At 32.9% G+C, this 12,718-nt stretch overlaps 1 protein-coding gene across 2 annotated transcripts in view; it reads left to right on the forward strand.

Moving 5' to 3' along the window:
* MAPK14 (mitogen-activated protein kinase 14) overlaps positions 1 to 12,718 on the forward strand; it is an 87,100-nt gene that overhangs the window by 52,029 nt on the left and 22,353 nt on the right. The gene's annotated exons all lie outside the window — the stretch shown is intronic.

Raw genomic sequence — 12,718 nt, forward strand, 5'->3', positions numbered from 1 at the left:
CTCTGCCCCGCTATTGACACCAAATTTGCCTATTATTTTTTGATTCCCTACTTTTAACATTCCAATCCCTTGTGATGAATGACATCTTTTATATATGTTATAGGTCTTAATAGAACAAATCAACTTTGGCCTCTTTAGCCTCAGTGGCTTAGATTTGTGTTACTATGATACAAAAATCATTTGCCTTGGATTCGAATAGATATCATTCTATCATTTTTGAGATCATACCCCAGTACTGCTTTTCTCATTCTTTTATTGACTTTGAGGACTACTCCATTTCTTCTAAAAAATCTTGGCCCACTGGGACAGCCAGGTGAAGCAATGGATAGAGCACCAGCCCTGAAGTCAGGAGGACCTGAGTTCAAATCTGATCTCAGACACTTAACATTTCCTAGTTGTGTGACCCTGGGCAAATCACTTAACACCCCAATTGCTTCAGGAAAAAAAAAAAATCTTGGCCCACACTAGTATATGTGTATATATAATGGTCACCTGAATTAAATCCACATATTCTGGTCCATTTAAGTTCACTGGCATCCATAATGTCTTTCCATCTCTGGTTTGATCACATTCAATTTATCTTGGTTCATAAATTGTACATTCCAGGTTCCCATTCATTGTTGATCTTTATAGTATTGGATTTTCCTTTCATCACTAGATGCATCCGCAGCTAAACTTCCTTTCAGCTTTCATCCAGCTTCATTAGGTAGTTTTCCTTTGCTCTTCCTCAGTAGCATACTAGACATCTTCTAGATTCAGGATAATACTTTGGAGATTATCAAGAGATATTCTGATTTTTTTTTTTTTTTTGATAAAAGAAAAAATTGGGAAATTCTTGATGACAGTTTCCTAAAGTGTAGTTATCATATGCTTTACTTTTTAAATATTTTCTGGGAAGTTAATAATCTTGAAATTAAACAATAATTAAAAAAAGTGAAAAAATAGTAAGTTTCAATCTCTATAGTTCTTTCTCTGAATGTTAATGACATTTTTTTATCCCAAATTATTGACTTTTTCTTGAAAATAAAGAGTTTGGGCCACTAGATTTAATGTTGTATGAAATCTTTATAAGCCTTCAGATTATACACTTGAACAGTGTTAGCTCTGAAAAAAACTTCATGGAGTTTAAGGTAATATGATTGAGTATGTCTACATCATTTTGGCACTGACAATATTGAAAAAGTAACTCATTCTCAGCCAAGGACAGTCAGGTCCCTCAGAGTCATTTAGAATTCATTTAGGAAACCAAAGATTTTTCAGGTGCACTTAAAGGCAGACTTTATTTCTGAATAAAAATCTCATGTGCTAATAGCTTATAAGCTTGATGGTTGAATCTCCACCATGTTTACTCTATGCCTGTTGTGCTAATGTTCCAGTGGTCACTTTTAGTTCATCACCCAATTCTAGTTTCTCATTTTCTATTTCTGGAAGACTAATGGATCTAACATGCTTCAGTTGTGAGGACGCTCATAACTACTATGGGAAAGGGCCACCTGTTGGTGAGGCTTGACCTTTAGGAGGAACAGTATAAAAACAGTTCTTGGCTCTGCTAGATGATGGTTGAGTTGGAGAAAGCTAAAAGTTTTTGTCCAGAAAATTGTTCTTGGCTTCCATGCAATGTGAGTATAGATGGCAGAAATTCCTTTGAATCATGTGAGTCTGATTGAGTATTTTGTAGCATTTTTCTTCCAAGCATATATGATCTTTTTCAAAATCAATTTTTAGAAAATTTGTTTTTGATACTGATCACTGATATTTGGCAGACATGTGACAGGCATTTAGAAAAAAAGTTAAAATATGAATGTAATAAAGAGCCAAGGGAAAATAGAACAAAAATTAATTGGAAACTAAATAATGTAATTCTAAAGAATGAGTGGATGAAACAACAAATCATAGACATAATAGATAATTTCATCCAAGAGAATGACAATAATGAGACAACATACCAAAATATATGGGATGTAGCCAAAGCAGTTTTTAGGGGAAATTTTATTTCTCCAGGTGTTTACTAGCATAAAATAGAGAAAGACAAGATCAATGAATTGGATATACAACTAAAAAAAGCTAGAAAAAGAACAAATTAAAAACCCCCAATTAAATATTAAATTTTAAACTCTGAAAATAAGAGATTAATAAAATTGAAAGTAAGAAAACTATTGAACTAATAAATAAACAAAACAAAACTAAGACTTGGTTTTATGAAAAAAACAACAAAAACAGATAAACCTTTAGTCATGATTAGAAAAGGGAAAGAAGAAAATCAAATTGCTAGTATCAAAAATTAAAAGGGTGAATTTTCCACCCATAAAAAAGAAATTAGAGTAATAATTAGTAGCTATTTTGCCCAACTGTATGCCAATAAATCTGATAAACTGAAATGGATGACTACTTATGAAAATATAGATTGCCCAGATTAGTAGAGGAGGAAATAAATTACTTTAATAGTCCCATTTTAGAAAAAGAGATCGAACAAGCTATCAATTCCCTTAAAAAAAAAAATTTCCAGGGCCTGATGGATTTACAAGCAAATTCTACCAAACATTTAAATAATACTATGGAAACTATTTGGAAAAATAACAAAGAAGGAGTCCTAGCAAATTCCTCTTGTGACTCAAATATGGTACTCATACCTAAACCAGGTAGGGTCAAAACAGAAAGAAAATTATAGACCAATTTCCTTAATGAATGTTGATGCAAAAATATTAAATAAAATATTAGCAAAGAGATTACAGCAAGTCATCCCCAGATAATAATATACCACAACCAAGTAGGATTTATAACAGGAATGTAGGACTGATTCAATATTAGGAAAACTATTATTATAATTGACTATATCAATAATAATTACATCAATAACTAACAGAAATCATTATCTCAATAAATGAAGAAAAAGCATTTGACAAAATCTAACTCTCATTCCTATTATAAACATAAGAATAAAATAAAAAGTGTTTTCCTTAAAATCATTGATAGCATTTATCCAAAACCACCAGCAAGTATCATATGTAATGGGAATAAATTAGAAGCATTCCTGATAAGATCAGTGGTGAAATAAGCTTGCCCACTATCACCATTATTATTCAATATTGTATTAGAAATGCTAGCTTTGGCAATAAGAGAAGAAAAAGTTATTAAAGGAATTAGAATTGGTAATGAAGAAATCAAATTATTACTCTTTGCAGATGATGTGATAGTATATTTAGAGAATCAACTAAAAAACTACTAGAAACAAGTAACAACTTTAGCAATGTTGCAGGATACAAAATAAATCCACATAGGTCATCCTCATTTTCTATATGTTATTAACAAAAGCTAGTAGCAAGAGATAGAGAAATTCCATCTAAAATAACTGTAGGTAATATAAAATATTTGGGAGTCTATCTGCCAAAACAAAGTCAGGAACTCTATGAACACAATTACAAAACACTTTCTACACAAATAAAGTCAGATCTAAATTGGAAGACTATCAAGTACTCATGGATAAACTGAGCTAATCTAATAAAAATGACAATTTCTACCTAAATTAATCTATTTATTCAGTGTCGTGCCAACTACATTACCAAGAAATTACTTTACAGGGTTAGGAAAAAAAGTTAATCTGGAAGAACAAAAGTTCAAGAATTTCAAGGGAATTAATGGGGAAAAAATGCAAATGAAGGTGGCCTAACTATACCAGACCTAAAACTATTTTATAAAGCAGTGGTCATCAAAACCATTTGATAAAGAGAGTAGTTGATCAGTGAAATAGGTTCACTAAACACAATAGTCAATAACTATAAAAATCTAGTAATTGATAAAACTCAAAGACCTCAACTTTTGGGATAAGAATTCACTATTTGATAAAAACTGCTGAGAAAATTGGAACTAGTATGGCAGAAAGTAGGCATTGACCAACACCTAAGACTTGATACCAAGATAAGGTCAAAATGGGTTCATGATTTAGACATAAAGAGTATTATTATAAGCAAATTAGAAGAACGTAGGATAGTGTACCTCTCGGATCTGTGGAGAAGGAAGGAATTTGAGGCCAAAGAAGAACTAGAGTACATTATGAAAGGTAAATTGAATATTTTTGATTATATTAAGTTTTTAAAAATTTATACAAACTAAACCAATGCAGACAAGATTAGAAGGGAAGCAGAAAACTGGGAGGGGGGAAATTTTACATCCAAGGGTTCTGTTAAAAACCTCATTTCTAAAACATATAAAGAATTGACTCAAATTTATAAGACACTATTCTCCAGTTGATAAATGGTCAAAAGATAAGAAGAGACAATTTTCAGATGAAGAAACTGAAATCATTTCTAGTTATATGAAAAAATGCTCTAAATCACTGTCGATTAGAGAAATGCAAATTAAGACAACTCTGAAGTACCACTACACACCTTCTCAGATTGGCTAAAATGACAGGAAAGTATAACGATAAAGATATAGTAAAATGGAGGGGATGTAAGAAAACTGCGTTACTAACACATTGTTGGTGGAGTTGTGAACTGATCCAACCATTCTGGAAAGCAACATGGAACTATGCTCAAAGCGCTATCAAACTATGTATACCCTTTGATCTATCAGAGTCTCCGCTGGGCCTGGTAAATTACATTATACTTAAAGGCACAGTGGGAAAAGAATCTAAATCAGTAATCAGCATATATGTGTACAAAGTCATAGCATTTAAATACTTAAAGGAAAAAGCTAATTAAACAGAGAGAAGTTGACAGTAGAAGTATAACGAAAGAGAAACTCAACTTTATCTTCCAGATCTGGGCAAATCTAAAATAAAGAAAAGATAAGAAGTTGAGAACCTGAAGAGATTTTTAGAACCGTTAGATATGCTAAAACTGACACTGAATGGGAACAGAAAAGCAGCATATATATATATTTTCATATATAGCACTGTTAGATGAAGTTTAGATTTAGGGAACCAAAATGAGATTAGGGTTTCTGGTGGTCAGGGAGTTAAATGGTAAGGTTTAGTGGCAGGTTCGGAGTTCAGGGAAGAGATTTGCCTCCCCTGCAACCCTTGGAATTTGGCGCAAGGGTAGGGAGTTTGGAACTTCCTTTTGGCGGCACAGAGGTTCTCTGTAAAGGAATTTACAGACTCGAAAACCTAGATTGATAAAAGAGGTTTATTATAAGGATTGTGAAGTAAGGTTAGAAATCCTGACATAGAGAGGCATAAAATCTGCATCATATGCAGCAAAATTACTTAGAATTTTGAATGAGGAAAAATGTACATTCAGTGAACTTGCAGATTTTCAGAACTTTTTATCAACCAAACCCGAACTTAACAGAAAAGTTAACATGTAAGAGCCAATATCAAAGAGCAATTTTAAGGAACTCAGTGTGGATAAACTGTTTAAACATGGACAAATTGTTAGTGGTTTTTTTTACATGGGAAATATATACTTTCTGTTTAAGATTTACATCAACAATAGGGTAAGCTCAAAAGAAAGATTGACAGAGTAAAGGTAAAAATAGTAATCATGTTATACAAATGAGATGCAGAGGAAGGATAGACATACAGACATTGCCGGGGGAGGGGGGAGAAGGGGACTCATAGCTCTATAAACCTATTCACATCAGAAATGGGTTAAATAGGCAACAGTACAAATATACCATGAAGGGTATCTCCCTCCAAAAATCTATAAAGAAATAAAGGGTGGGGAGGGGGAGATGGGTGGATAGGGAAGCAAAGGATGAAAGAAGACAAGGGAGGGATCTCTGGATTGGAGGGAATTAAGTAATAGTAAGCCAAGTTATAGAGCAGAATATAATGAAAGAGTCATCAGGGATAGGAAAGATGCGTATGTGGGTATGTGTGACTGTGTATGTATGTATTTATCTTCATTTGTATACATAAACATATCTTTTCTTAACTATAGTTTGCTTGGAGATGGTAGGGGGATGAAAGGGAGATGTATATGTGTTTATTTGTGTATGTGTATGTATATGTCTACATATGTATATATAAATGTATCCTTTCTTAACTATAAGCTGTTTGGGAGTGAGGTGGGGATTAAAGGAGGGAAAAAAGAATAAAGTAAATAAGGTGCAAAGCAGAGAACAAAAGAACAATTTACAAGGAATTAAAGAAAAGACAGAAAACTTGTGAATATAATTTCTTCTACTAATATATATATACTTTCTTAAATTGGAATTTGTTGTTATGTATTTTGAATCCTTCCTGATGTTCTGTGGGCATATGATAATATTCCGTTTTGTTTCATTTTGTTTTGTATTGTATTGCTTTTCTGTTTCTCTTTTTGCTTATTCAGTTTCTTCAAATAAAATAAATTTTGGGGAAAAAAGAGATACAAAACCAAAGGAAAAAAAGAAAGAAAGAAAAAGCAGCTAACCAAAAAATTGAACAAAACACTAATTTAGCAATTCTAAAAAATCAAAGAAGAGATTAACAAAATTTAAAGCAAAAAACCAAACAAACCCAAATTTCATTTTATGAGGTTACCATTAATCTTCTTGTTATTAAATCCATTGACTTTTCTTCAATCTGTCCTCTTCTTTGAGCTCTTCCGTTTTCAGTACTATTAACTATCCTGTCTTCTCAGTAATTCTGCCCTTCTTTGACTTTAAAGTGTGCTGCTCAAAATGTTTATAACAGCTCTTTTTGTGATGGCAAAGATTGGAAAATGAGGAGAGGCCCATCAGTTAGGGAATGGCTGAATAAGTTATGGTATATGAAAGTAATTGTAATCATAGAATATAATTGTTCTATGAAAAATGATGAACAAACAGGCTGATTTTAGAAAAGCCTGGAAAGATTTACATGAACTGATGCTAAGTAAAGGAAAACATTGTACATAGCAACAACAAGATTGTTGTAACTGTGATAGACTGGTTCTCAGCAATTTGGTGATCCAAGGCAATTCCAATAAGTTTTGGATGGAAAAGCCATCTGCATCCAGAGAGAGAGAACTATAGAGATTGAATGTGGATCAACACATATTTTTTTCACCTATGTATCTTTCTTCGTGTGTGTGTGTGTGTGTGTGTGTGTGTGTGTGTGTGTGTGTGCGCGCCTTTTCTCTTTTGTTCCTATTTTTCTCTCCCAATATGACAGATTGGGAATATATAAAAAATGAATGTACACATTGAACCTAAAAAAAAAAAAAAGTGTACTTCTCTTTCTTGTTTTTTATTCTTCCTATTTCCTTTCACTCTTCTTTGTTGAATTTTCATACTTTCCACATCTTTAGGAATATCTCCAAAGGCCCTTTCCTTGTCATTCTTCTTTCTCAGAACTCTCTTTGTTGGTGATGTCATCAGCTCCCATTAGATCCAGTCCTAATCTTTCTGTTTTTAGCTTTGCATGCTAGCCATTTCTATCTTATTGGTATTTCCAGTGTGGAGCCAATTCATTGTCTTTCTCCTTAAACCTACCTTTCCTTTGAACTTCTTGTTCCTGTTGAGGGTTCCAACTGCCACTTATCCGGAGTCATGATACCCAAATCATCTTTCTTTCTACTCATATACTCATATGACCTAGTTTAGATCCTTCTCCCTATCCTTTTCCCACTTCTCTCTTTTTTCTAATATATCCTTTGCCCAGTTGCCAAAAGAATCCTCTTAAAGTTCAGATTTGAGCAAGTCACTTCCTTGTTCAAAAAACTCCATTTGGTTTCCTATTGTCTACATCCCTTGTAATGTTAATGTTTATTGCAACCTGGAGATCTTCCTGATTTACAGTGTCTGATTTAGGGCTTCTGCCACAATGAATAAAAATAGTATAATTCATAATTTCTTTAAACATCTTTATTAGTGATAATGAGGACTAATTTGATCCTTTTAACATTTCATGTATGTAGTCACTGTTCCTTGATATGAAAAGAAATAGTCATGTGCTGCCATGTGAGTGCATTAAATGTCACTTTGTGTGACAGATTCTGTTACATTTATGGCATGTTGACTATCATTAGAGCTCTCATTCCCTCAGATCATCTGAATATGGTTTCTGTCTGGATAATGAAATCAGTCAGATGATTTCTTCCTGATGTACAGCGTGCAGAACATTTGATGGTTACTAGATGATCTTTGGTACATAGAATCATACCATCGCTGCTCTGCTTCCTAATTTAGTGAGGTCCAATGACTTCTTTATGTTTCAGCAATTCTGTCTTTATAAACATCGAATCTCACATGATAATTAGTCATGTGTTGATAGTGCAGCTGAAAAAGTTCAGATGACTCAATGCAACCTTGAGTAAAATAATACTACAGCACATAGTTTATAAGCAGAGAAACAACAACAACAAAAGGCCCCATATAGTAGGCAATCTAGGCAACTAGTGAACAGAACAATTACTAAGAAATATACTGCTTTCCTCATGGAAAGATCGCTTTAGATAATTGGGTTGGAGTCAGAAATCTTGGATTTGAATCCTGTCTCTGATTCCTTACAATTTAATGACCATAGGTAAATCATCTGATGTGATTAGTATACTTTATAAATTGGCTAGGCTGTGGGATTTATTTAAAAAGAATGTTAGATATGGAGTCAAGAATCAGGATTCAAATCCCAGATCTCTTACTTGGCACTTGGGGCAAATCACTTTAGTTCTCTAAATCTCCCTTTTCTTCATCTGTAAAATAAATGAGTTGTATTACATAAGTGATATTCATTTTGGCCAGGCTTTTCCTGAGTGACCCAGATTAAAATGTAATAGGGAATGTTTAACAAAACAGATAGAATTATAGTACAACATAGGTAATGCTACTTTGTGTTTTTCTGAACACAGGAATCCATTTCTTTTATATATTTATATATATATATATATATATATTTTTTAATTAAAGCTTTTTGTTTACAGAGCATATGCATGGGTGATTTTTCCAACATTGATCCTTGCATAACCTTTTGTTCCAAATTTTCTCCTTCTTTCTCCTGCCCCCTCTCTAGCTGGCGGGTAGTCCAATACATGTTAAGTATGTTGAAATACATGTTAGATCTAATATAAGTATACATATTTATAGTTATCTTGCTGCACAAGAAAAATCAGATCAAGAAGGAAGAAAAAGAAAAACTGAAAAAGAAAATAAAATGCAAGCAAATTAACAGAGAATGAGAATGCGATGTTGTGTTCCACACTGTTCCCACACTTCTCTCTCTGGATGTAGCTGATTCTCTTCATCATTGCACAAGTGGAACTGGTTTAAATCATCTCAATGTTGAAGAGAGCCACATCTGTCAGAATTGATCATCGTATAATCTTGTTGTTGCTGCATATAATGATTTTCTGGTTCTGCTCAGTTCACTTCACATCAGTTCATGTGGGTCTCTCCAAGCCTCTCTGAAATCATCCTGCTGGTTGTTTCTTACAGAACAATAGTATTCCTAGCATTCATATACCATAATTTATTGAGCCATTCTCCAATTGATGGACAACCACTCAGTTTCCAGTTTCTTGCCACTACAAAAAGGGCTTCCACAAACATTTTTGCACATGTGGGTCTCTTTCCCTCCTTTAAGATCTCTTTGGGATATAATCCAGTAGAAATACTGCTGGGTCAAAGGATATGCACAGTTTGATAACTTTTTGAGCATAGTTCCAAATTGCTTTCCAGAATGGTTGGATCTGTTCACAATTCCACCAACACTATATCAGTGTCCCAGTTTTCCCACATCCCCTCCAACATTCTGTATTATCTTTCCCTGTCATTCTAGCCAATCTGACAGGTATGTAGTGGTATCTCAGAGTTGTCTTAATTTCCATTTCTCTGATCAATAGTGATTTGGAGCACCTTTTCATGTGGCTAAAAATAGTTTCAATTTCTTCATCTGAAAATTGTCTGTTCATATCCTTTGACCATTTATCAATTGGAGAATGGATTGATTTTTTATATATTAGAGTCAATTGTCTATATATTTTGGAAATGAGGCCTTTATCAGAACCTTTGACTGTAAAAATATTTTCCCAGTTTATTGCTTCCCTTCTAATCTTGTCTGCATTAGTTTTGTTTGTACAAAACTTTTAAACTTAATATAGTCAAAATTAGCTATTTTATGATCAATAATGATCTCTAGTTCTTCTTTGGTCACAAATTCCTTCCTCCTTCACAAATCTGAGAGGTAAACAAACTATCCTATGTTCTTCTACTTTGTTTATGTCTAGCTCATGAACTCATTTCGACCTTATCTTGGTATATAGTGTTAGGAATGAGTCTGTGCCTACTTTCTGTCATACTAATTTACAATTTTCCCAGCAGTTTTTGTCAAATAGTGAATTCTTATCCCAAAAGGTGGGGCCTTTGGATTTGTCAAATACTAGATTGCTATAGTCATTGACTATTTTGTTCTATCCCACTGGTCAACTTCTCTATTTCTTAGCCAGTACCAAATGGTTTTGATGACCGCTGCTTTATAATATAGTTTTAGATCTGGTATAGCTAAGCTATCTTCATTTGCTTTTCTCTTTATTAATTCCTTTGAAATTCTTGACCTTTTGTTCTTCCAGATGGATTTTGTTGTTCTTTTTTTCTAGTTCAATAAAATAGTTTCTTGGGAGTTTGATTGGTATAGCACTACATATATAGATTAGTTTAGGGTATATTGTCATCTTTATTATATTCGCTCGGCCTAGCTATGAGCACTTGATATTTTTTCAGTTACTTAGATCTATGACTTTATTTGTGTGGAAAGTATTTTGTAGTTTTGCTTATATAGTTTCTGACTTTGCCTTGGCAGATAAATTCCCAAATATTTTATATGATCAGCAGTTACTTTAAATGGAATTTCTCTTTGTATCTCTGGCTGTTGGATTTTGTTAGTGATATATAAGAATGCTGATTATTTGCTTGGGTTTATTTTGTATCCTGCAACTTTGCTTAAGTTGTGGATTATTTCTAATAGCTTTTTAGTTGATTCTCTAGGGTTCTCTTAAGCATACCATCATATCATCTGCAAAGAGTGATACTTTGATTTCCTCATTACCTAGTCTAATTCCCACAGGCATCCATTTCTATTTTGAGTTTAATAAGATGACCTTCCAGCTTTAAATATCAAATGCTGGGGGGACCTCTATAAAAGATGTCACTTCATGATTGGGTGAAACATTTATGTCTGTATCTGTGGATTTTATTTCTTATGCAGACCACCTGTGTTTCATGTTTGTTGCAGTGAACTCTTTGACTCTTTTGTTAAGTAATGAAGATAGTGTTATCATAGAGAACAAAGAACTACTCAGGGATCCAGTCAGTGCTTTAGGAAACTCTTTAAGGCTATGGGATGTAGTAAAGATGCCAGCCTGAAACAGTAAAAGAAGTTTCCTTATACAATGAAATCTTAGAACCATCCTAACGAGATTAAAATTCGTAGTTATATTATTCTTTTATTTCTTCAGTTTTGCAATATCTTAAAAGACTCCTTATGTGGGATTAAGAAAAGAACACAAAACAAATCCAGTGTCAATTTTTAATGAAAATCATCTTTCAAAGTATAGACTTTTAAAAATAAAGGGAATCACTTGCCTTCGTGAGAGAGGGGCGAAGGGGGAGTTTTGAGCCTAAAACAAAAAAATTTTTTCTCAATAAATAAATAAATAGCAGATTTTTTTAAATTGGATGAATAAAAATAAAATGAAAAACTTAAAAAAAAAATTTTTTTTTTTTTTGCTAAGGCATTTGGGGTTAAGTGACTTGCCCAGGGTCACACAGTTAGGAAGTAAATATCTGAGGCCCTATTTGAACTCAGGTCTTCCTGCCTTCAAGGCTGGTTCTTTATCCACTGCGCCACCTAGCTGCCCCCAAAAAAAACTTTTAAAAATTGTTTTTTGTTTTGTGGTTGGTTCCTTCCTTCCTTCCTTCCTTCCTTCCTTCCTTCCTTCCTTCCTTCTTTTTTTTTTTTTTTTTTTTACCATTTTAGCTTTATACCTCTAGAAGTTCAAAATTACTTCATTTGATAACAAAAATCCTTTCTTTATACATTATAGTACAAATTGTTATTTGATCTGTGAGTTGAATGTTCTCATATTTGAAAAATACAATTATTTTTCATTTAGCTTTTTTAGTGCTGTTCTGGATTTTGTGTTATCTCTGTAATAATATAGCTTCAAGTGAGACAAAGCATTGTGTCTTAAGTGTGGTAAACTTGTTGGACTTGAATATAATCTCTCCATAGTTTTATTGTAAGGACAGGATTAATAACTAGGACCACACCTATTAAGAGAGGTCTGTAATTAGTGTTTAGTGGCTTTGTGGATCACTTCCTCTTTAGATAGTAAACATGTCTCTCATCTTTATATCTGTACTCTCTAGCAAATGCCATATTGTACAGTTCCTCTTTGCTTATTTTTAAATAGGAAGGAAAATTTTAAACAGTTTTGTTTTAAGATATTTACTGTACATGTATAAATTAAGTCAAATTGCTTGCCTGTTCAGTGAAAAGAGGGAAGGAGAATTTGAAAACAAACCAAAAAAAGAATGTTGAAATTGTTTTTACATGTAATTATAGGAAAATATTTTTTTAATTTCTGAAAAAGATGATTTCTTCATTTTATATTCTGCAGCCTAGGGATTTTTAAGTGACATGAGATAAAAATAAGATATAGATTTAAAACTATAAGATACTTTTTTATTTTATTATTATATCTATGTTTGAGAAATTAAATCTTACACTTTGGTAGCAAATTGACACCAATACAAACCTTCTATTTCTTCCTACCCTATTTTTTTTTGGTGAGTGGTTAGGCAAGAAGAAAACTGGAAA

This window comes from Antechinus flavipes, chromosome 4 (genome assembly GCF_016432865.1).
Source record: "Antechinus flavipes isolate AdamAnt ecotype Samford, QLD, Australia chromosome 4, AdamAnt_v2, whole genome shotgun sequence".
Taxonomy (NCBI): domain Eukaryota; kingdom Metazoa; phylum Chordata; class Mammalia; order Dasyuromorphia; family Dasyuridae; genus Antechinus; species Antechinus flavipes.